This window comes from Papio anubis, chromosome 6 (assembly GCF_008728515.1).
Source record: "Papio anubis isolate 15944 chromosome 6, Panubis1.0, whole genome shotgun sequence".
NCBI classification, from domain to species: domain Eukaryota; kingdom Metazoa; phylum Chordata; class Mammalia; order Primates; family Cercopithecidae; genus Papio; species Papio anubis.
The window spans coordinates 6,296,708-6,321,913 of record NC_044981.1 but is presented as its reverse complement, the minus strand read 5'-3'; the positions used below and the strand labels follow the sequence as shown (position 1 = coordinate 6,321,913).

The 25,206-nt window shown below is 36.7% G+C and overlaps 1 protein-coding gene across 2 annotated transcripts in view; it reads left to right on the top strand.

Annotated features, from left to right (window-relative positions):
• Positions 1–25,206, top strand: part of F13A1 (coagulation factor XIII A chain) — a 433,590-nt gene that overhangs the window by 146,905 nt on the left and 261,479 nt on the right. For both annotated transcript variants that reach the window (XM_021936970.2, XM_017957544.3), the window contains one exon: positions 10,276–10,432. The gene's annotated coding sequence lies outside the window, so the exon portion shown is untranslated. The remainder of the gene's footprint in view (positions 1–10,275; positions 10,433–25,206) is intronic.

Here is a 25,206-nt window from a genome sequence, read left to right as displayed (position 1 = left end):
AATTCTACCTGCTCAGGCCAGCCAGCACCTTCTTCCAGGGTTTCAACACAAAGGTGTCCTTAACCTCATTACCCCCACAATGGACTCTCATGTCCTCTCAGAATCCAAATGCAGCAACAAAGACATTCTCATAGCTCTCCTTTCCCTAACACCATGTCCTGATCAGATCCAGAAGCCACCCTCCACCATTTCAAGAAAGAGAATGTTCTTCTGTGATTTCCCCTCTGAAGGCAGACCAAGGTGATATTTTAGACTCTAACTGCTCACTAGCCCAGTGACTGTCAGAAAAATTTTTACCCTGACCACAATAAAAAAAAAAAAACCCATATTTTATAAAAATAAAGATTCAGGAACTGTTCCAGATTAAAAGAGACTGAAGAGACATGACAGATGAATGCCACACAGGATCTTGGATCTTCTTTTGCTGTAAAAGGCATTATTGGGACAATAACCAAAAATCCCAATATTGTCTGTAGATTAGATAATAGCAGCATTTCAATGTTAATTTTCTGGTTTTGATAACTACATTGTGGTTATATGAAATAATTCCTGTTTTTAAGACATAAATACTGACTTATGCGTAAAGGAGCATTATGTCTGCAGGTTTTGAATGATTCAGAAAAGTGTGTCTGTGTGTGTGTGTGTGTGTTTATATAAAGAGAATGCAGTAAAACATTAACTTATGAGGAATCTGGGTGAAGGATAAAGAATATCTGGGGGCCAGGTGCGGTGGCTCATGCCTTTAGTCCTAGCACTTTGGGAGGCTGAGGCAGGCAGATCACCTGAGGTCAGGAGTTCCGAGACCAGCCTGGCCAGCATGGTGAAACCCCATCTCTACTAAACATACAAAAATTAGCCGGGCATGGTGGCGTGTGCCTGTAATCCCAGCTACCCAGGAAGTTGAGGCAGGAGAATCGCTGGAACCCAGGAGGCGGAGGCTGCAGTGAGCCGAGATGGTGCCATTGCACTCTAGCCTGGGTGACAGAGCAAGACTCCAATTCATTAAAAAAGAGTATCTGGGAATTCTTAGACTTTTCTTGAAATGTTTCTTTAAGTCTGAAATTATGTCAATATTAATATAGTAAAAAATAGTTTTTATATTGCCACACAGTGAATGTACACATACGTACATGTTCACATATTTATTCATTCAATTAATGTTTAGTGACTGCCTACCATACACCATTCTAGGCAATGCATATACATCAATAACCAAAATAGGCAAAAATATTTGCCTCTGAAGCCTATGTGCATATCTAGTTACCCATGATCATGTATGTATATAGGTACACATGTGTGTATATATGTGTTTATATATACTTGCATAAAATGGAAACAAAAGTTTTAAAGTTATATTTATTAGTGGAACACCATGATTTAAAAATTCTATCTCATTAATGACATAAAAAATATTGTTTTCCTGAGCCACTCAAGGATCATAATCTGTAGTTTACAAAGCACAGCACTAGAGCAGAGGAAGAAAAGCACAACAAAATCCCCCCAAATGTAAGTTTTCATCCAAAACATTTTATAACACTAATTTGTGAGTACAACATAAACCTATCTTCTTTTTTACTTTTATTTTATTTTTGAGACAGGAGACAGCGTCTTGCTCAGTCAATCAGACTGGAGTGCAGTGGCAAGATCATAGCTCACTGCAGCCTCGAACTCCTGGCCTCAAGCAATCCTTCCACCTCAACCTCCCAAAACGCTGGGACTACAGGTGTGAGGCACCACACCCACGCTAAACCTATCTTCTGATCTCCATATCTCCATATCCAACTGTAAACCTGCCATAGCTGCAGCCATTCCAAACTCTCCCAGTCTAAAATTAAACTCTTGATCTTTCCCTTAAGACTGTTCTTCCTCCAGCATTTCCCATTTCAGGAAATAACACCTCAACCCACCAGTTGCTCATCTTAGAATGACTGGAATCATCCTTAACACCTCCCTTTGCTTCACTCCCCATAATGATCAGTAACCAAGTCCCGTTGATTCTGTATCCTAAATATATCTTGAATTCATTTTTCCTTTTCTTTTTGTCTGACACTGTTTTAGTCTAAATTCATCAACATCTTTAACCTAAATTACTGTAATAGTTTCCCACTTGGTATCTCTATCTCCAATAGTTCTCACTTCAATTAATTCTTCATATGACAGCCAAAAACATTTTTTAAAGCTTAAGGCAATTATGTCTTAACCTTTATGATCTTCCCAGTGCTTGTAGGAGAAACTAACACATCCTCGAAAGTGTATTAATTATATTTTACTGTGAAGAAAAGAAAACCCAAATAACTGTGGATTCACCGGATAGAAATTTCTTCTTTCTCACATAAAAGACATAAGAGGTAGGCAGCTTAGGGCTGATTCATCCAATATGGTATCCAAGACCTGGATCCCTTGTCTTTTTCTGATATTTGCAACATGAAGCTTTCACCCTGGTAAAGATGTCTGGCTGATCTCCAATCACTGCCTCTATCTTCCAGCTAACTGGAAGGAGAAATCAAAGGGACAAGAACATTCTCTCCCTTGAGAGACCATTCAGCTGGCCTTGAGTTGTTCCCAACTTTATCACACAACCAGACCTAGCTGCAAGGCAGGTGGGATCTAAAGTCTTTTATCCCCTTGGACAGTATCCAGCTAAAAAGTTGCATTCATAATGAAGAGTTTGAAAGTGGATGTTGAGGTGCTCCTGCTAATCTGCCTTTAAGGCTGATCAACTCTGGCCACACTGGCCTCCCTGAAATGAACAAACATCCCTGCATCTCTGGGTCTTGGCCATGTTGCCACCTTCCTGAAATGTTCTTCTGCTTGCTTCCTTGGAAAAAAACTTCTTTGACCCAAAAGGCCAGTTGATAATTACTCTCTTAATTCCTTGTGTATCTCACTCACAGCATTAATTTAATTATACATTTGTCCACATAAGCATTTGGCTAATATTGTTATATTGTATTTCAAATATTTCAGCCTAGCAGAGAGGCGTGTGTGTATATAAACAGGTACAACCTAATCTGTATCAGCAAATTAGAGCTGGCCAATAATCTTATAAAGTTAGTACATTTGAACAAATCTGTAAGGCATAACATAGCTTTATTACATAAGGAGTGACAGAAGTAATGGAGTTTGGCATATTTAAGATATGTGATTTGTTGGAAGTCAGACAGCATGCCTACTGTCCTTGTATGAATAAGATACAAATTATAGATACAAAATATAGTAAGCCCATTAGTACTCATGGCACTAGTACTCACTCATGGTCCAGTGCCCAGCCAGGGTATGACACAAAGTATGCATTCATATGTGGAGTGAAAAAATAAATCAGTTAACTTGGCATTTATTCTGTGGTTAACAATGCTTAGTATAAAACTAAAAAGCCAATTGAGAGATACAAATCAATATTCTGATGAGCTTCTTTTCATGTGTTTGTTGGTTGCATAAATGTCTTCTTTTGAGAAGTGTCTGTTCATATCCCTCACCCACTTTTTGATGGGGTTGTTTGTTTTTTCTTTTTTTCTTGTAAATTTGTTTAAGTTCCTACAGATTCTGGATATTATACTTTTGTCATATGGGTAGATTGTAAAATTTTTCTCCCATTCTGTAGGCTGCCTGTTCACTCTGATGCTAGTCTCTTTTGCTGGGCAGAAGCCCTTTAATCAAAACCACAATGAGATACCATCTCACACCAGTCAGAATGGTGATTATTAAAAAGTCAGGAAACAATAGATGCTGGCAAGGCTGTGGAGACATAGGAACACTTTTACACTGTTTGAGGGAATGTGAATTAGTTCAACCATTGTGGAAGACAGTGTAGTGATTTCTCAAAGATCTAGAACCAGAAATACCATTTGACCCAGCAATCCTATTACTGGGCGTATACTCAAAGGAATATAAATGATTCTACTATAAAGACACATGCAAGTGTATGTTTATTGCAGCACTATTTACAATAGCAAAGACTTGGAACCAACCCAAATGCCCATCAATGATAGCCTGGATAAAGAAAATGTGGCACATGTATACCATGGAATACTATGCAGCCATAAAAAAGAATGAGATCATGTCCTTTGCAGGGACATGAGTGAAGGTGGAAACCATCACCCTCAGCAAACTAACACAGGAACAGAAAACCAAACACCGCATGTTCTCACTTATAAGTGGGAGTTGAACAATGAGAACACATGGATACAGAGAGGGGAACAGCACACACCAGGGCCTGTCGAGGGGTGAGGGGGGGTAAAAGGAGGGAGAGCATTAGGACAAATACCTAATGCATGTGGGGCTTAAAACCTAGGTGACGGGTTGATAGGTGCAGCAAACCACCATGGCACATGTATACCTGTGTAACAAACCTGCACATTCTGCACATGTGTCCTGGAACTTAAAGTTAAAAAAAGAAAAATGATAATAAAGGTAATTTAAAAATGTACAAAAACCAATATTTTTGGTTTTGCTGTGTGTTTCATTACATTGCTGTCAAATAGAGTGAGGTGAACATTTGTATTTTATCACAGGTTATGAACATTAAGATATAATTCTCATAACAAAACTCATTCATTTAATGTACATAATATGTTCGATTTTAGTATATTCACAGAGTTGTGCAATTATGATCACTATCTAATTTTGAATAATTAATCCATCCCGAAATGAAGCCCCACACCTGTTAGCAGTCAGTCCTCATCCCGCTACTAATTTATTTGTATTTCTATTGTATTGTCCATTCTGGACATTTCATGTAAATAGCTGAGTTATTTCACTTAGCATAGTGTTTTTAAAGTTTACTCATGTTGTAGCTTGTATCAGTCATTCATTTTTTTTCTTACAAATAACATTCCATTGTTTGTATAGACCGCATTTTCTGTGTCTTTTCATCAGTTGATGGATGTGCGGGTCGTTTTCACTTTTTGGTTATTGTGAAAAATGCTGTAAGAACATTTGTGTACAGGTTTTTGGGTGACCATATGTTTTCATTTCTCTTGGTTATTGGATGAGTATCCTGTTGCTTCTGTAACAAATCACCATAAACTTAATGGCTTAACACAACCCAAATTTATTGTCTTATGGTTCTGGAGGTCTGAAGTCCAAAATCAGTTTCACCAGGGTAAAATCAAGGCGCTGGCCATGCTGCCACCTCTCTGAGAGCTCCAGGGGGACCTTTTCCAACTTCTTAAGACACCCAAACTCCTTGGCTCTACCAGCGATGGCATCTTCCCACCTATGTTCCCATGATCATTATCAAAAGATAATGGTTTCTTCCTCTGTTGATAATGATCTCTGCCTCCCTGATCTCTGCCTCTGCTGTAACATCTCTCTCTGCCTCCATTGTCACATGGCCTTCTCTGACTCTGATCCCCCCAACCTCCCTTTATAACAATACTTGTGATTACATTCAACCCACACGGATAATCCAGGTTCATCTCCCCATCTCAAGACACTGAATCACAGTGGAAGCTTCCTTTTTCATGTAAGATACCACGTTCACAGGTTTCAGGGATTAGGAGGTGAGCATCTTTGAGGGGCATTATTTTGTTTCCTATAGTATCTAGGAGTGGAATAGCTGAATATGGCAACTCTATGTTTAACATCTTGAGAACTATCAAACTGTTTCCAAAAGTGGCTGCATCAGTTTACATTTCCACAAGCAAAACCTATGAGCCTTCCAATTTCTCCACGTCCTTGCCTACCCTTGTTGTTGTCTGTTGTTGTTGTTTTTATTATAGTCATCTTAGAAGATGGGAAGTGGCATCTGTGTTTTTAATGTGCATTCGCTAATGACTAGCAATGTTGAGAATCTTTTTATATATGTCTTAGTCATTCTTACATTTTTTTTTTGGAAAAATATCCATTCAAATCTTTTGCCCACTTTTCTTTTTAAGAGATGGGGTCTTGCTCTGTTTCCCAGGCTGGAGCGCAGTGGCACAATCATAGCTCACTGCAGCCTTCCACTCCTGGGCTCAAGCGATCCTCCTGCCTCAGCCTGCTGAGTAGCGAGGACTATAGGCACAAACCACCATGCCCAGCTAATTTTTTTTATTATTTATTTTTGTAGAAACAGAGTGTTGCTATGTTGGTAGTTTTTTTTGCCCACTTTTAATTTGACTATTCATCTTTTTCTTGTTGAGTTGTAAGACTTGTTTACATATTCTGGATAAAGTCCCTTATCAGATGTATGATACATAATTATCAGATGTATGATATATAATTTGCAAATGTTTTCACCCATACTGTGTGTGGCCTTTTTATTTTCTTGATGTATCATTTGCAGCAAAATGTTTTTAATTTTGATGAGGTCTTCATTAGTCAAAGTTCTTCAGAGAGACAGAACTAATAGGATATATAAATGTAGATACAGATACAGATGGATGTAGATATAGATACATGAGAGAGGATATATTAGAAGAACTGGCTCACATATGGAGGCTCAGAAGTTTCATGGTAGTGTGTCTGCAAGCTAAAGATCCAGGGGTGCTGGTAGCATGGTTCAGTTCAAGTGTAACGCCTAAGAACCAAGGAAGCCAATAGCATGACTCTCAGTCCAAGGCCAAAGGCCTGAGAGCCCCAGGAGGCCTCTGGTGTACATCCCAGAGTCCAACCTGAAGTTCTAATGTCCAAGGATAGAAGTAAAGGGATGTTTCAGCTCCAGTGGAAAGAGAGACAGAGATCAAATTCATCCTTCTTTCCCCTTTTTATTCCATCCGAGTTCCCAGCTGATTGGATGGTGCCTGCCCACATTGAGGCAAATTATCCCCACTCAGTCTATCAACTCACATGCCAATATCCTCCAAAGCCACCCTCTCAGAGCCACCCGCAAACAATACTTCCCCAATCATATAGGCATCCCTCCATCCAGTCAAGTTGACACCTAAAATGCACCATCACAAGGTCCAATTTATTTAATTTTTATTTTGTTGATCTTGCTTTTGGGTATCGTATCTAAGAAAACATTGCCTAATTTTATGTTACAAAGATTACTCCTGTGTTTTCTTCTAAGAGTTTTATAGTTTTAGCTCTTATGTTTAGGCCTATGATTCATTTTGAGGTTTTTTGTGTGTGATATAATAAAGGGGTACAACTATGTCTTTCTTGGACATGTGAATATCTAGTTGTCCCAGCTCTCTTTGTTGAAATGACTGTTTTTCCCCCACTACATGATCTTAGGTCACTTGTTAAAAATCAGTTAAATATAAAGGTAGAGGTTTATTTTTACTTTCACCTCAATTCCATTCATTTAGGTGTGTATCCTAATGTCAGTTGCATTCTATCTTTATTATTGTAACATTGCAGTAAGCTTTGAAGTTGCAAGTATGGGTCTTCTAAATTTGTTTTTTTCTAAAATTGTTTTAGCTATTATGGGGTCCTTGTACTTTCACACATTTTAGGACCAGTTTGTCAATTTTGGCCAAAAAGCCAGCTGGGATTTTGATAAAGATTGTGATGAATCTGTAGATTAATTTATGAAATACTAACATTTTAATGATAATAAGTCCTTTAATCCCAAAACCTGTGTTATCTTTTCATTCATTTAGATCATCTTTAATTTCCTTTGGGAATGTTTTGTATTTTCAGTGAAAAAGTCTCATACTGTACACTGTGTGCACTTGTTAAATTTTTTCATAAGCATTTTATGTTGATGCTATCATAAGTAAAATTATTTTCTTAACTTTATTTTTGGATTGTTCCTTGCAGGTGCGTAGAGATACAACTGACTTTTTTATTATATTGATCTTGTATCCTGACATTTTTTGAACTCATTCATGAGTTATACTAATTTTTTAGTGGATTCCTTAGGATTTTCTATATGCAGTATTATGCCATTTCCAAGTAGAGATTATTTTACTTCTTCTTTTCCAATGTGGATGCCTTTTATTTATTTTTCTTGCTTAATTGCCCTGGTTAGAACCTCCAGTGCAATAGTAAATATATCTGGCAGGAGTGGACAATATTGTTTCCGATTGTAGGGGAAAAACATTCTGTCTTTCACCAAGTGTGGTATTAGCTGTGGATATTTCACAGATGACCTTTGTCAGGTTAAGTAAGTTCCCTTTTATTCCAAGTTTGTGGAGTGTTTTATGATGAAGGAATGCTGGATTTTGTCAGATACCTTTTCTACAGCTGTTGAGATATCATGTGGTTTTTGCTCTCTGTTCAGATGTTAAATCAGCTTTAATTGTTTAGACATGATTTCCTTTAATTCTTAGAATGTATATATGTGTGTCTATATATATTTGTATGTATATATAATAACTGGTATAAAATATTTGTTCATTTGGTCTCCTTGGGAACTTTTTCTATTGACTGCTCTTTTCCTTCATAGGAACCTTCCTTTCCTGTTTATCTGCATATCTTCTAATATTTTATTTCAAATTGAGCATTTTTGATATGATGTGGCAACTCTGGTTATCAGAGTCCACCCCTACTCCTGGGGTTTGCTGTTGCTGGTGCCTGTTTAATGACATTTGTTAACTAATTCTGTAAAGTATTTGTTCCCTGTAGTGTGAAGTTGAGCCTTTGCTTAGTTAGCTTAGCAGTCACACAACAATAGGTCAGAGATTTTCTTACATGCCTTGAACCTATAAAACTTCCACCCTTTGCTGAGAGACTCTTTGTGTGTGTTGGGGTGTGTCTCCAATGCTCAGATAGTTTACAGCTCTGTCTTAGCCTTCACTACCTGCTTGTACAGGGCCTGAAAGTCAGCCAGAGATGGAAGGTTGGGTTCCTCTCAGATGTTGCTAGGGAATGCACACAGCTCTGCACATGTATGTGGCCTTCTTTCTATATCCTCAGGAATACTTCAGAGCTTTCTGGAGCCCTGTATGGATAACACATTCCCCAGATCTTCCTTTTAAGTTTTTGGCCAACCTCTCGTTTGGTCCTATTGGTATCACAGTCCCAAGAAACTGTGATGCTAAACAATTTTCAAAGCTTGGTTTCCAACCAGTTCTCTGGGGGTATTGCTTTTCTAGCAGAGTGAGCTCCAAGTCAGGTCAGATAGTGACTGCAAATAGAGCTTTTTTGGCAGATCGGGCTGTATGTCAAGTCAAATAGTGACACTGATCTGAAGATGGGAACTTTTGAGAAGTTTCAAATCAAGTCTGTCCCATCTAGTGGCTGCAAGGCTGCTGGTTTTTATAGCAACTGTGGCTGCCAGATGGTTAGTATTCAAGGCTCCTATGGACAAATTAAAAGATCACAAAGACCCTGTTCTCATGTAGGTTCCGCAGTTTTTCTTAAATAAATGTTTCTCGAATAATTGCCTGCCTTTTATTAACTTTCAGAGCTCTGAACAAGTTGATTTTGATGGCTTTTATCATTGTTTCTGTTGCTTTTATAGAGGGCCAAATTTATTTCAGTTCCTCTCTGCCATTCCTGAACTCCTGCCCCTGATAAAATTCTCACTGATTATCAAAATTTACCCCTCTTCAGTGATTAGAAATAGAAATTATAAACCTAAACAAACAAACAACTTAATTCAGGCTTGGGTAAAATTAAAATATAAGTCACAGTGGTATATAATGAACCTTAAGAAAGAATCAGAGTTCACTATCAAGTATTTTTGATTTTAAAGTACTCTTCTTATAAAAAGAATATTTACAATCCAGAGTCCGGATAAGAGCTCAGAGAACAATGAACATTCTTGAGAAGACACATACAAAGGAAAGAAATGCTTAGTTATTTTTATGCCAGTCCTGAAATTACACCAACTCTTCAATAGGACTAGAAAATCCTTCCTACTCGTTTGCCCAATATTAAGTACAAAGTTGTTGCTTACTTTTTTCTGGTGCATAATCTTCTGATGATCAGGAAAACCGTAGATCTGGAATCAACTTTTCTTTTCACATACTGCATAAAAGAAAATATAAACTGTTAGGTTCAGATTCAAATGCAATAAGAAGCCTGAATATTTTTTGACAGATTCTAGCTTTCCATTGAAATTTCCGTTGAATGTATGTGATAAATACAGTTAGGTGTATTGGTAGAGACATATTTTACCTCCATATAAGTTACTACTTAGTCTTTCAGCAAATAGAAATAAAAGATGGCTATTGGTATTTCAACTTAAGACAATGCTATGGGGTACAGAAGAACAATTTATAGAAAAATAAGTCTTTAAAGAATTGGAGGATGCCCTTATATTTTTTATGTGTATGTGTTTTGGATTGCTACTGACACCATCTTTTTTAAAAAAATTGATATTCATCGTGAAAAAGAAGCACCTGGTGATTTGACATTTTCTAAATTGTCCCTTTTCTCCTAAACATCTGTTTTTGTTCAAAGTCTTTGGAATGAATACACATCCAGGAGCGAAGAAGACAAGCTCTACTGCCATTCTCTGAGCAGTTCAAGGCATACTGACTTGCGGGAGTTGTGTGGTGGTCCACTCTGACTGCAAGCACCCCTTTCTTGAACTGAACAGAGTCAGGTGGAATCAAAGGTGAGTCTATGACTTGTCTTGGACAAGAAACAGTTTATTGATGCATCAGCTGCGGCAACACGTCTTTCCTGCAGAGAGCTGAGTCAGAGCAAATTTAAGGCAAGTATTCTGACAGCTTCTAAAGAAGAATTTGCAAGTTGTTCCCTCCAATCTGGCACAAACCCAGATCATTGAATAGAATTTAAGGTTTTGTGTGTGTGTGTGTGTTTTTTTTCAGTTGTGCCTGGGTGGTTTTCTTTCTTTTAAAAAAATTGACTCAAAAGTTTCCACTGAGTTCTAATCAATATGCCTGAGTTCGGCCAAGTCATCCTGGCAGAGGGAAGCACTGAGATTATATTTCTGAGGTGTGCACCAGGAGGTAGGGTTCTCCAAGGGAGGGAAAGAGAAATGCAGGCTCAAGAGATCTGGTGGCTGCGAAGATAGATGACTGGCATGGCCAGACTCGATGCCGTGGGGTGCTCACTGGTGAATGTTGGCAGGCGGCTTTGGCTAGTTTCCTTGCTTCAACGCCGTGTGACCTGAATAAGCCAGTGGCTGCATTAATACCCCCTTTTTCCAGCCCCCAAAATGAGATATGGAAATGAAGGAGAGTATATCCTTTCTGTAAAAGTTTGTTCTTGGATAGCTGAGTATACATTAGGTAAATTTAAGCCAGTAGTTTCACTGACATAGTATTTTTGAGATATGTTTTTCTCCTCCCTCATTGATCTTTGCTGGCAATGGTACTGACATATTAGTTCAAGGGTCTTTGTCCTCACCCTCTCTGGCAAGGAGTTAATAACTTTTAATGAAGAATTTAAGAAAAAGCTGTCCTTTTGGAAATGAATGTATGTATAATCTTAAATCTGAAAACACCTGTTAGTGGGAGCTCAAAATGAGAAGGACTATGCATTCTAAAATACGCTGTTTCATTACAACAAATATTTGTGTGTATGCATTTTTAATGTGAATGAAATTAATCACTTGATTAATGACAACCTGTCAGCTGTAACAGCTGTAACTATGGTTTGGGTGGGAATAGAAAGTTTGAGATCCACAGGGTAGCTTTCATTAGAAGTGTAACTCTGTGTTTGTGTGTGTGAAGTACACATGCACATGTAGTAGAAATTATTGATAAACTGAACTCATCAAATTTAAAAGCATCTGTTCTTCAGAAGACCTTTGAGACTGATTTTAAAAAAGTGGAACCACAGATTCAGAGAAAATATTCACAATATACATAACTGGCAAACAATCCAATAAAAATGAACAAAGACTTAAACAGACACTTATAAGAGATATATCAATGATTACCAAGCACATTAAAAAATGCTCCACATTGTTAATTATCGGAAATGCAATTAAAATGACAATGTGCTAGCATTCACCATTCAGAATGACTAACATTAATAAGACCGAGAACACCAAGTGTTCATGAGGATGTGGACCAACTGGAATTCTCATGCAACAATAATGGGGTATAAACGTACACAACCACATTGCAAAATACTTGGAAAGTTTCTTATAAAGTGTTTTAAAAATTGAAAATGTATTGTGTCATTCATGGATTACACTTCTAGGTATTTACCTAAGAGAAATGTAAACATAGCTACAAAAAGTTTGTGCCAGAATGTTCACATGGCTTTATACGTATTAGCCAGAACACGGAAAAATGGAAATGTTCACCATTAAGAGACAGATAAGCAAATTGTGGTATATTTATACCATGGAATGTTACTCATAATAATACAGGAGCTAAAAAGAAATTATTTAGGCAGTTAGTGAGGGTAAGAGAGTCCTCAGTAAGGCTTCCCTTTTAACGAAAAGCAGACCCCAAATCATTTCTTTTCTAGTAAGGAACAGCCAGTCCCTAAAATCAACCTGCAGACAAAGAAAGGCAAGCTAGATGCTTGCACGGGTGAATGCTAGCAGTTGTGCTAATAGGAAAAGGCTACCTGGGGGCCCGGATGTTCAACATGAGGCTCCACCTTCCTTTTACTTTGTCAACCACATGTACAGTAAAGGAACAGGAAACATGGCACCGGCCAGGTAGAGAACCCATCTGCAAAATAAAAGATTAGGGTGGGGTGGCACACTTGGTCTGACCAATCTCCTATGTCCTATGTAAATCAGACACCAATTCCTCAAGCTTGTCTATAAAACCCCATGGATTTCAACATAAAATTGGCAGACCCACTCGGGAGCCCGTCTCTGCAGGAAGGAGAGCTTTTTTCTCTCATCTGTTAAACCTCCACTCTTAAACTCACTTCTTGTGTGTGTGTGTCCTTGATTTCCTTGGCGTGAGATAATGAACCTTGGGTATTTACCCCAGACAATGACACAGCTTCAATAAGTAAAAGGGAAGTGAATTACTAATACCCACAACAACATTCATGAACCAAAAAACAAAAACAAAAACAAAACAAAACATATTGAGCATTAAAGGCTAAAAACAAGAGTATATTATGCACGATCCCATTTATAAGATGTTTAGGAACAGGCAAAACTAATCTCAAATGAAAGAAATCTGAAAATTGTTTCTTCAAATGAAGCGTTTGGAGGGAACTGAGAGGGAGCATGAGGAAACTTTCTGGAGTAAATGAAAATTTTCTCAACTCTGATAGTTGCATGAGTTGCACAAATGCATACATTTGCTGAAACTATTTAAAGTGTACTTCATATTTGTACATTTCACTGTCTATAATTTTCAGAGTGTTTAAAATATATTTAAATATAAAAATTGAATCTGACAAGACAGTAGAAGGAAATGTAATTTAAAAAACCAACAACTGCATTAAAAACTGGGTAAAGGACCTGAACAGACTTTTCTCTAAAGACACACACATGAAAAGTGGTCAACAAAAACATGAAAAAATGGTCAACATCACTAATCATCAGAGAAATGCAAATTAAAACCATGATGAGATATCATCTTATACCAATCAGAATAGCTGTTATTAAAAAGTCAAAAACAATAGATGTTGGTGTGGATGGCGGAGAAAAGGGAACATTTATACTCTGTTGGTGGGAATGTAAATTAGTACAACCTCTATGGAAGGCACTATGGAGATTTTTCAAAGAACTAAAAATAGAACTACCATTCGACCCAGTAATCACACTGCTGGGTGTCTACCAAAAGGAAAAGAAATCATTATATAAAAAAGACACCTGCAATTGCATGTTCATCACAGCACCATTCACAAAAGAAAAGTCATGGAACCAACCTACGTGTTCAGCAATGGTTGACTGGATAAATAAAGTATGGTATATATTCTGCATGGAATACTATGCAGTCATAAAAAAGAATGAAATCACATTCTTTGCAGCAAAATGGATGGAGGTGGAGACCATTATATTAAGTTAACTAATTCAGAAACAGAAAATTAAATACTGCGTGTTCTCACTAAGTGGGAGCTAAACATTTGGCAGGCATAGACCTAAAGATGGAAATAATGGACGCCAGGTACTCTGAAAGGGGAAAGAGTGGAGGGGGAAGGTTGAAAAATAACCTATCAGGTATGATGTTCACTGTTTGGTAATGGTAATGAGTTCGCTAGAAGCCCAGTATCCATTAGAATGCAATATATTCATGTAACAAACATGCGCATGTACCCTCCCCGCATCTAAAATAAATAAATAAAGAAGTAAATAAATAAATAAAAGATATGAGGTTGAAAAAATAAATCAAGAAGTAGGAAAGGCTAGAAAATATTTTAAAAAATGGTAAGTTGATAAATTTGAGTAAATAAAAATTATAATTTATGTATGGCAAAAATAAGAATATAGGTAATATTAAAAGAGATAAAAAAGTAGAAAAATGTATCTGACATGACAAAGGGCTAACTAAAATCTAAAGAGCTTTTTGAAACCATTAAATACAAGTGATTACTTCCTATAAAATAGACAAAAGACATAAATAGAAAGTTCACAGAAACAAATATATATATAAATGTATATATACAATATCACACATGAAAAGATATTGTACTCTACCCATAACAAAATAAATGCAAATTAGAGAGCAATTAAACATTTTGACCTAATAGAGTTGCAAAGAATCTAATGCTTGATAGTGCACAGTACTAGTTGCACTGGTATTCCCTACATATTTGATGGAGTATGAATAAGTGGAAACTCTCTAACGAGCAATTTGTCAATATACACCAAAATTTACAATGTGCATATCCTTGAATCCAGGAATTGGGCTTCTAGGTCAAATATGCAAGGTTTTTTATTACACCATTGTTTGGAATGTCAAATGACTGGAAACAGTCAAGTTGGAACCGGTTACATAAATTGTGGTTACATCCAGACATTGCTTACATACAGCCATGAAAAGGAACACAAAAGCTCTTTATATAATGATATGGATCTATCTTCAAGATATTTTGTTAACTGAGAAGCATAAGGTCATATCTACATTTCTGTGTAAAAAAGAATGGATAAGTGTAAATATAAATGTAATACATGCACAGAATGTATTTGGAAGAATTAATAACAAACTAACAGAAATTGTCTAAAGGGAGAAGCAGTCGTATTGAGAGACAAGGAGAGGAGATGTTTACTTTTCACACCACCTTCTTGTAGTTGCATTTTTTTTTTTTTTTTTTTTTTTTTTTTTTTTAACTATGGGCATGTATCTGGTGTAGAGAAAATGGCTTAGCTGGAGCTATCACCCAGAGCGCCTTTTTATGGCCTGTCGAGCATGGCTATGTCAGAGCAGTTGACTTCTTACATGCAGTTCAGGGGTCCCAGAGAGATGTATTCCAAGGAATCAGCCTTCAACTTGGCTTTGGAAATCATGCACTGACACTTTTACTATCTGTATAAGATAAGACTGTTACAAACCAACCCATATTTAAACGTAAGGAAAATTAACTCCATCCCTTGGTAGGAGAAACATCAAAAAATTGTTGACCATCATCTTTAATTCATTACAACTGTTATCAGTAAAAAGTACTGTAAGAAATAGGAGGACCAATTTATCAACGTGAAGGTAGTGTCACACAGCTGTCATTCAGTAAAATGTGCTCTGTAGCGTTCACATACATTTCCTTCCATTTCTCAGGAACTCCCTTTGGAGTTAAGTATCCTGATCTGAGACAATATATGAGAAGAGTATCATAATCTGCGAGGACATGTGTGTCAGTTCCATTCAAAATGGCAGTTCATAATTTGACACACTCAGATATTTTTTTTGTTTTTGGTTTTCTTTCAGACCTCAGATACAGAGTACAGTTTAAGAATTCTTATTTCTTGGTCTGTTGTTGATCATTGGTTCTTGTTAGGCCTCTTTCTTGTTATTCATTCATTCATATTTTTCACACTTATGCCTTTTCCCCATGAACCCCCCTCTCACTTTATACACAACCATTTTGATGTATATCATTTTGTATGTGTTCGAAATGAATATTACTGTTTTGCATGAATGTATTTTTATTATTGTGAAATACATACAACATACCATTTATCATTTAAAGCATTTTTAAGTGTACGATTCAGTGGTATTAATACATTTACAATGCTGTGTAATTATCATCATTATCTATTTTTAAAACTTTTTAATCACTCCAAACAAAAACTCTTAGTAATTATGCAATAACTCCCCATTTCCCCTTCCTTCCAGCTGCTAATAACCTCTACTCTACATTCCTTATCTTTAAAGTTGTTTCTTCTAGACATTTCATCTTTGAGGAATCATGTAATATTTATCCTTTGTATCTGACTTCTTTCAGTTAGCATAATGTTTTCAAGGTTTATTCATACTGTAGCAACCTTCAGAACTTCATTCAATTTTATGGCTGAATATTAATACATTGTATGTATATGCCATTTTATCCAATTACTTCTTTGTTGATTGACACTTGTTTCCACCTTTTAGCTATTGCGTGTGAATAATGCTACTGTGAATATTGTTGTATGAGTATCCATTTAATTCCCCTTATTTAATTATTTTAGGAGTGGGATTGTAGGAGTGGAATTACTGGGTCATATGATAATTTTATATTTAACTTTTTGAAGAACTGTCAAACTGTTTTCCATAGCAGCAATACTATTTTACCTTCCCACGAACAACTAGGATTCCAATTGTTCCACATCCTCCCAGCACTTGTTATTTTCCTTTTTTTTTTAAACAACAGTAATCTTAATGTGTGTAGTAATAATTCATTGTGGTTTTGATTTGCATGTTCCTAACAACAGTAATGTTGAGCATCTTTCTGTGCACCTAATGGCCATTTGAATGTCTTCTTTGCTTAAAGGTTTTTAATTTTGCTGAAGTTCAATTTATCTATGGTGTTGTTGTTGCTTTTGCTTTTGGTGTCATGTTTAAAATGTCATTGCCAAATCCAAGGTTATGATTTTCCCTTAAGTGTTCTTCTATGTGTTTTGTATTTTTATCTCTGAAGTTTAGGTTTTTATTCCATTTAGAGTTGATTCTTATATATGACATAAAATAAGAGTTCAACTTTGTTATGCATGTTTTCCCACCGTCTTTTGTTGGAAAGACTGTCCTTTCCCCTTTGAGTAGTCTTGAAACCTTGCTGAAAATGAATTGACTGAATATATGAGGGCTTACTTCTAGGCTCTTTATTCTATTCCATTGGTTCATGTCTCTATCCTTATGCCAATACCATGGTATTTTGATTATTTTTGCTTTGTAGTAAGTTTTGAAATTGGGAAGCATGAGTCCTCCAATTTTGTTCTTCATTTTCAAGATCTATTTGGGATCCTTTGAAGTTCCTCAAAAATTTTAGAATAGGTTTTTCTGTTTATGCAAAAGACACCATTGGGATTTTGAAAGGATTGCATTATATCTTTAGATTACTTTAATTAGTTTTGTCATTTAAAAAATATTTAGTATTCCAGTCTATGAACACGAGTTGTCTTTCTGTTTATTTATGTTGTCCTTAACTTTTTTCAGTAGTGTTTCATTGTTTTCAGTTTACAAGTCTTTTTCTTCCCTGGTTAAATTTATTCCTAAATTGATGCTATCATTAATGAAACTTTTTTCCTTAATTTCCTTTACAGAGTGTTCCTTGCTAGTGTATAGAAACATAATGATTTTCGTGTGTTGATTTTGTATCCTGCAAATTTGCTGAATTTGTTTATTAGCTCCAACAGTTTTATTTTTTGTGGTTTCTGTAGAGCTTTCGACCTGTAAGATTATATTATCTGAGAACAGAGATAATTTTATTTCCTTCTTCCAGCTTGGATGCCTTTTATTTCTTTTTCTTGTCTATTTGCTCTGGCTAGAACTTTCAGTGCTATGTTGAATAGAAGTGATGATGATGAGCAATTTTGTCTTGTTCCTGATTTTAGGGGAAAATATTTCAGTCTTTCATCACTGGGCATGATGTTGCTGTGGGTTTTTCACATATGGCCTTTAGATGTTGAGGGAGTTACCCCCTATTCCTAGTTTATTGAATGTTTTTATCATGAAAAGGTGCTGGATTTTGGGAAATGCTTTCTCTGTATCAACTAATATGCTCATATGAGTTTTTCCCTTAATTCTATTAATGTGGTGTACTATATTGATTGATTTTCATATGGTGAAGGACCCTTGAATTCCTGAAATAAAATTCATTTGCTCACGGTGTGTAATCCTTTTAATATACTGATAAATTTGGCTTGGTAGTACTTTGTTGAGTTTTTTAAAATCTGTATTCATAAAATCCTGTTTGTGTCTTTTATGATAGTATCTGTTCCCAGTTCTAGTATAATGGTACTGCTAGTCTTAAGGAAAAGCATTATAAAATGTTTCCTTCTCTTAGATTCCTTAGGAGAGTTTGAGAACTATTGATGTCAGTTATTCTTCAAATGTTCGGTAGAATTCACCACTGAAGCCAACTTGTCCTGACCTTTCTTTGTTAGAAGGTTTTTGATATCTGATTCAATATACTTACTTGTTATAGGTCTATTCAAATTTTCTGCTGCTTCTTGAATCAATTTTATATTTTGGGTCTAGAATTTTTCCATTCTATCCAGGCTATCCAACGTGTTGGCATACAATATTCTATAGTATTTTCTTAATCATCCTTCTTATTTATGTAAAATTGGTAGTAATATTCCTACTGTCATTTCTGATTTTAGTAATTTCAGTCTTTGCTTTCTTTTTCTTACTTAGTCTAGATAAAGGTTTGTTTATTCTGTTGACCTTTTCAAAGAATCAACTTTTGAATCTCTCTATCATTAATCTATTCTCAATTTTATTTATCTCCACTGTAATCTCTATTATTCATTCTTTCTGCTAGCTTTGGGTTTACTTTAATCTTCTTTTTCTTGTTCTTTGGGTGTTCAGATAGGTTGTTGATTTGAGATCTCTCCTCTTTTTAAATGTCACTGTTTACAGCATAAATGTTCCACGTAGTTCCTCTTTCACTGTGTCCGATAGGTTTTGAGAAGCTGTTTTTATTCATCTCAAGGTGTTTTCTAATTTCCCTTGTGATTTACTCTTTGACCCATTTGTTGGTTAAGATTGTGTTGTTTAGCTTTTGCATATTTGTTAATTTTCCTTTTGTTATTGATTTGTAGTTTCCTTCTATTGTGATTAAAAAAGATATTTTGTTTTAAAATTTCAATATCTTAAATGTTTTAAAATTCATTAAGACTTATTTTGTGACCTAGCCCTATGGTCTATCTTGGAGAATGTTCCAAACATACCTTTTGAGAAGAATGTGTATTTTTCAGTTGTTGGGTGGAGTGTTTTATATATGCGTTCGGGTAAAATTGGTTTATTGTGTTGTTCAAGTCCTCTGTTTCCTTTTTGATGTATTCTGCTATATGGCTGTATGGTTATTCTGCTCACTATTGAAAGTGGAGTATGAAAGTCTCCAACTGTTATTGTAGAACTATCTATCTCTCCCTTCAATTCTGTCCAGTTTTGCGTTGTATATTTCAGAGTTCTGTTGTTAGATGCATATATGTTTATAAACGTTACATCTTCATGACAGTTTGAACATTTTATTAATATATGATGTCCTCCATTGCCTCTAGTAAACTTTTTTGAATTAAAGTTTAGTTTGCGTGACAATAATATAGCCACCTCAGCTCTTTTTTGGTTACTATCTGTGTGAAATATCTTATCTCATCCCTTCATTTTCAACTTTTTGTTTATTTATTTATTTATTTTTTAAATTGAGATGGAGTCTCACTCTGTTGCCCAGGCTGGAGTGCAGTAGCACGATCTCGGCTCACTGCAAGCTCCGCCTCCCAGGTTCACACCATTCTCCCACCTCAGCCTCCCAAGTAGCTGGGACTACAGGCGCCCGCCACCAAGCCTGGCTAATTTTTTGTATCTTTTAGTAGAGAAGGGGTGTCACCATGTTAGCCAGGATGGTCTCAATCTCCTGACCTTGTGATCCACCTGCCTGGGCCTTCCAAAGTGCTGGGCATTTTCAACTTCTTTGTGTCTCTGTATCTAAAGTGAGTCTATGGTATACAGTACATAGATCATGGGTTTTTTTTGTTGTTTTTTGTTTGTTTTTATTTTTTAATTTATCCAGTCTTCTCATTCATGTCTTTTAATAGGCGGTTTTCATCAATTTGAATTTAAAGTAATTACTGATAAGAAAGGATTTATTTCTACCGTTTAGCTATTTGTTCTGTATATTTTACATATTTATTTATTTTACCTATTCCTCATTCCACTACTACACTACTGCCTACTTTTGGAGTTAGTTGATTTTTTGTAGTGTGCCATTTTGATTCCTTCCTTCTTTACTTTTCTGTATATTTTTTTGTTATTTTCTCAGTGGTTTTCTTGGGGGATTAATATTAATATCTTACACTGATAACAACCCAGTTTGAATAGTATCAAATCAGTTCCAATAGTATACAAATACTCTGCTCCTATGCATCTCTTTTCTTTCCCCTTTATGTTATTATTGTTGCAGATATATCTTTATACAGTATTTGCCCTTTAAGATAGACTTATAATTTTATGCATTTGACTTTTAAATCATGTAAGAAAAAAGAGAAGTTACAAACCAAAAGTATAATAATGCTGGCCATTATGTTTACCTATATAGTTTCCTTTGCCAGTGTTCTTTATTTTATCCTACAGCTTCAAGTTACTGTCCAGAGTCTTTCCATGCCAGCCTGAAAAATTCCCTTTAGTATTCTTTGTAGGAAGAGTTACTGGAAAGTTACTCTCAGCTTTTGTTTTACTGAAATGTTTTAATTTCTCCTTCACTCTTAAAGAATCATTTTACCAGATAAAGAACTCTTCATTCACAATTTTATTCTTACAAGACTTAGTCATCCCACTGCCTTCTTGTCGCCAAAGTTTCTGATGAGCAATCCATTGTCATTGTCAGTCTTACTGAGGACTCACTGTACATGACAAGTCACCTCTCTTGCTGCTTTGGAAGTTTTCTCTTTATCTTTTACTTACAACAATTTGACTATAATGTGTCACAGTGTAGATTTTTTTGAGTTTCCTGTTTGAAGTTTATTGGGCTTCTTTGATATATGCATTAATGTCTTTCAGATCTGGGAAGTTTACACCCATTATTTCTTCAGATAATTTTTTCTGCTTCTTTCTTTCTTTGTTCTCCTTCTCATACTACTATGGTATGGTTTGTCTGTGTCCCCACCCAAATCTCATCTTGAATTGTAACTCCCACAATTCCCATGTGTCATAGAGAAACCCAGTGGGAGGTGATTGAATTATGGAGGGGGGCTGGTCTTTCCTGCACTGTTCTTGTGATAGTGAATGGGTCTCATGAGATCTGATGGTTTTAAAAATGGGAGTTTCCCTACACAGGCCATCTCTCTTTGCCGGCTGCCATCCACGTAAGAGGTGACTTTTTCCTCCTTGACTTCTGCCCTGATTGCAAGGTCTTCCCATCCATGTGTAAGTCCAATAAACCTATCTATTTTGTAAATTGTCCAGTCTCAGGTATGTCTTTTTCAGCAGCATGAAAATGGACTGATATATACTATGCACAGATGTTGGCATACTTGATGGTATGCAAGAGGTCCTTCAGGCTCTGTTTATTTTTTAATCTTTTAAAAAATTTTGTTCTTTAGTCGTGATCATTTTGATTGCCATATCTTCAAGTTTACTGAGTGTTTCTTTCATGTATTCAAATCTGCTCTTGTAGCTCTCTAGTGAATTTTTCCTTTCAGATATTGTAATTTCAGCTCCAGAATTCCTGTTTGGTTCCTTTTTCATAATTTCTATCTCTTTACTGATATTCTGTTCATATATTACTTTTCCAATTTCCTTTTGTTCTTCATCCATGACTTTTTTTAGGTAACTGAGCTTATTTCAGGCATTAATCATCTTTGGTTAGTAACTCCAGTATCTGGGCCTTTCCAGGAATTATTTCTGTCAAATTCTTTTTTTTTTTCCTGTCGATGAGTTATACTTTTCTGTTTCCTTGTATTCCTTGTAATTCTTTGGTTGAGAATTGCACATTTTGAGTATCATAATGTGGTAAGTTTGATTATCTGAGAACTTAAGGATTATTGTTTTCTGCTTGTCAAAGGATGGAGTAGTCTGTTTGTGACTTTTCTAAACCATTTTTGCAAAGTATATTCCTTGTCGTATGTGCTAACTAAAATTTATGTTCCATTATCTCTGCTGTCAGCTAGTGACCTGACAAGGATTTTCTTAAATGTCTGGCTCCAAAAGCAAAAAAGAAAAAAGGGCATTGGCCCTTTAAATCTTCTGATACATGTCACTGGGGAGATCTGCTGCTGCTGCTGAGTGGGCTGAAACCAAGGCAGGTGTCTCTGCCAGTCCCTCAGGGCACCCAGACCCATCAATGCACACAACCCCAAGTTTTTGAAGGAGAAGTTCTCTGCTCATGCTGACACCAGCCAGCTGCTCCAGAAACAGGAGTACAGCCATGATGGTGCTGAATAATGGGGGATGATGGCTGGTTTATACATTCCACTCTCTTACCTTAGAATATCAGCCTCTGACTTTATCTAGCATTCTTCTAGTTGTTTTAAGTGTCCAATCAGGTTCTAGAGTTCTGATGTAGCTGATTCAAAAGTGCTTTTTTCAGTTCATTTGTTGCTTTGTTGAAGGGAGCAACTTCTAGACCTTCTTATTCTACCATTTTGTGTGATGTCACTTGTATGAATGTATTTTGAAATGTATGTAAATGGTGCCTATTCTTGTAAAATTTCACTTTTTAATTTTCCACCAACCATCATGTTTTCCGGAAATTCACGTTTCTTCCAACTGCTCCATTATACTCCACGACTGTGCATCTGCATTATTTTACCTGGCTTATCTCCCAGAGTAAACACCAGGTTGCATCTAGCTCCTCAATGTCATAAGTAAAACTGTGGTAGAATCTTTGCTCATGTCTTCTTGTGATTCTGTGTAAAATAATTTGGGCATATAAGCCCACAAATGGAACTGCTGAATTCTAGTATATTAGAGTTTGTATTTTCTTAATTTGACTAAGTACAACCAGATTGGTCTCTGAAGTGGCTACACCAGACTACACTCCTACCAGCAATTCATGAAAGTTCTCTATCTCCACAATCTTTTACCAGAGCATAACATTACATAGCTTTTTTATTTTATGCACTCTTATATGTGTGGACTTAATTTATGTTTCTGTAATTTCTAATTATTTTAAGCATTTCTTCCATGGCTTTTCCACCCCAAAATGGTATGTGCCTTTCCACCTCTGTCTGAGAGGATTAACCCTCCATTGCCTGAGGAAATGATAATGGCCACCTCTGAGGCAGTGGCCAACCATGACACTGCTGATTCTCCTAAGGACCTACCTCCACCACCCTTCTTTGCTTCTAGACCTATAACTAGACTCAAGTCCCAGCAGGCCCCTAAAGGCGAAGTACAAAGTGTGACCCATGAGAAGGTGCACTACCCTCCAAAAGAACTACTTGTGTTTTCTTATTTATATCAGCAGAAATCCAGGGAATAGGCATGGGAATGGGTATTAAGGGTGAGGGGTAATAGTGGAAGGAATAAAAAATGGGATCAAGTTGACTTTATTGATTTGGGCCCACTAAGCCAAGATTCTGCATTTAATGTTGCATCTCAGGAACTTAGAAAGGGCTCTAATTGTTTGGTTGGTTGGTTGGCTAAAATATGGATCAAAAGATGGCCCACCATGAAGAATCTGGAGATGCCTGATTGCCCGTGAGTTAACATAGAGGAAGGGATTCAAAGGCTTAGGGAGACTGAAATGCTAAAATGGACCTGTCACTTAAAACCTGCTGACTCATGCTGGGAAAGTCAAGAAAATATACCTTTCACCAACATTTTAAGAGAGTGATTTGTGAGAGGAGTCCCAGCATCCCTGAAGAGCTCCATAATTATTCTTCTCAATAGGTCAGATCTTCTAGTGGAAACCACAGATATTCAACTGGAAAACTTAAATCCAGTGGGTATAATAGGATTCTGGGATGGCAGGAGCCAAGAGGCAGCTGCCATCCCAGAATCCTGCCAAAGGCAAGGTGGGCATGGTTACCATAATGAACAGCCTCTGCAAAAATCAGAATGGTCTGACTTGTGTAAATCTATGGCATTTGCAAATCAATCATGGTGTTCCTAGAAGTGAAACAGTCAGGAAGCCTATCTAAATTTTTACTTGATCTGTATAAGTGGAAAACTTGCAGGTCAAGTGAACAAAAGTCTAACTTAAATAATAAAAACAGAGACTCAAATCATGGCCCCTCAATCAGTTCCCAGATGAGTCAGTTTACAGACCTAGAATCCCCTGAATGAAAGGAACGTCAGGTCCTCTTCAGGAAAGACCCCATACGCTACTAAAAATTTATACTGTTACTCATTCTCCAAGCCTTCTCCAATGGGACCTATGCTTTTTTGTTCCAGGGTAAATGTATACTGGAGAAAAGGAAATCAAACATTTAGGGAACTACTAGACACTATCTCTGAACTGACATTGATTCTGAGAGACCTGTAACATCATCTTAGCTTTCTGGTCAGAATAGAGGCTTATGGAGGTCAGAAGATCCATGGAGTTTTAGCTCAGGGGTGACTCACAGTGTATCCAGTGGGTCCCTGAACCCATCCTGTGGTTATTTCCCCAGTTCCAGAATGCATAATTGGAATAGACATACTTGGCAACTGGCAGAATATCCCCGTTGCTTCCCCAACCTATGAATGAGGACTATGATGGTGGAAAAGGCCAAGTACAAGCCATTAGATCTGCCTCTACCTATGAAAATCATAAATCAAAAGCAATATCACATCCCTGAAGTAATTGCAGAGATTTGTGCTACTATCAAGGACTTGAAAGATGCGGGAGGTGGGTAATTCCCACCACATCCCTGTTCAACTCTCCTGTTTGGACTGTGTAGAAGACAGATGGAATCTTGGGGAATGACAGTAGGTCACTGTAAGCCTAATCAAATGGTTACTCCAGTTGCAGTAGCTGTACCAGATACAGTTTCGTCACTTGAGCAAATTAACACATCTCCTGGACCCTGGTATGCAGCTGTTGATCTGACAAATGCCTTTTATTCCATCCCTGTCTATAAGGCCCACCAGAAGGAATGTGCCTTCAGCTAGCAGTATACCTTCACTGTCCCGCTTCAGGGTATACAAACTCTCCAACTCTATGTCATAATCTAGTTTGCAGGGACCTCGATCACCTTTCCTTCCACAACCTATCACACTGGTCCATTACATTGATGACATTATGCCAATCGGACCTAGTGAAGGAGAAGCAGCAGCTACTCTAGACTTATTGATAAGACATTTGCATGTCAGAGGGTACGAAATAAATCAAACTAAAATTCCAGGGCCTTCTACCTTAGTGAAATTTTTAGGAGTCTAATTG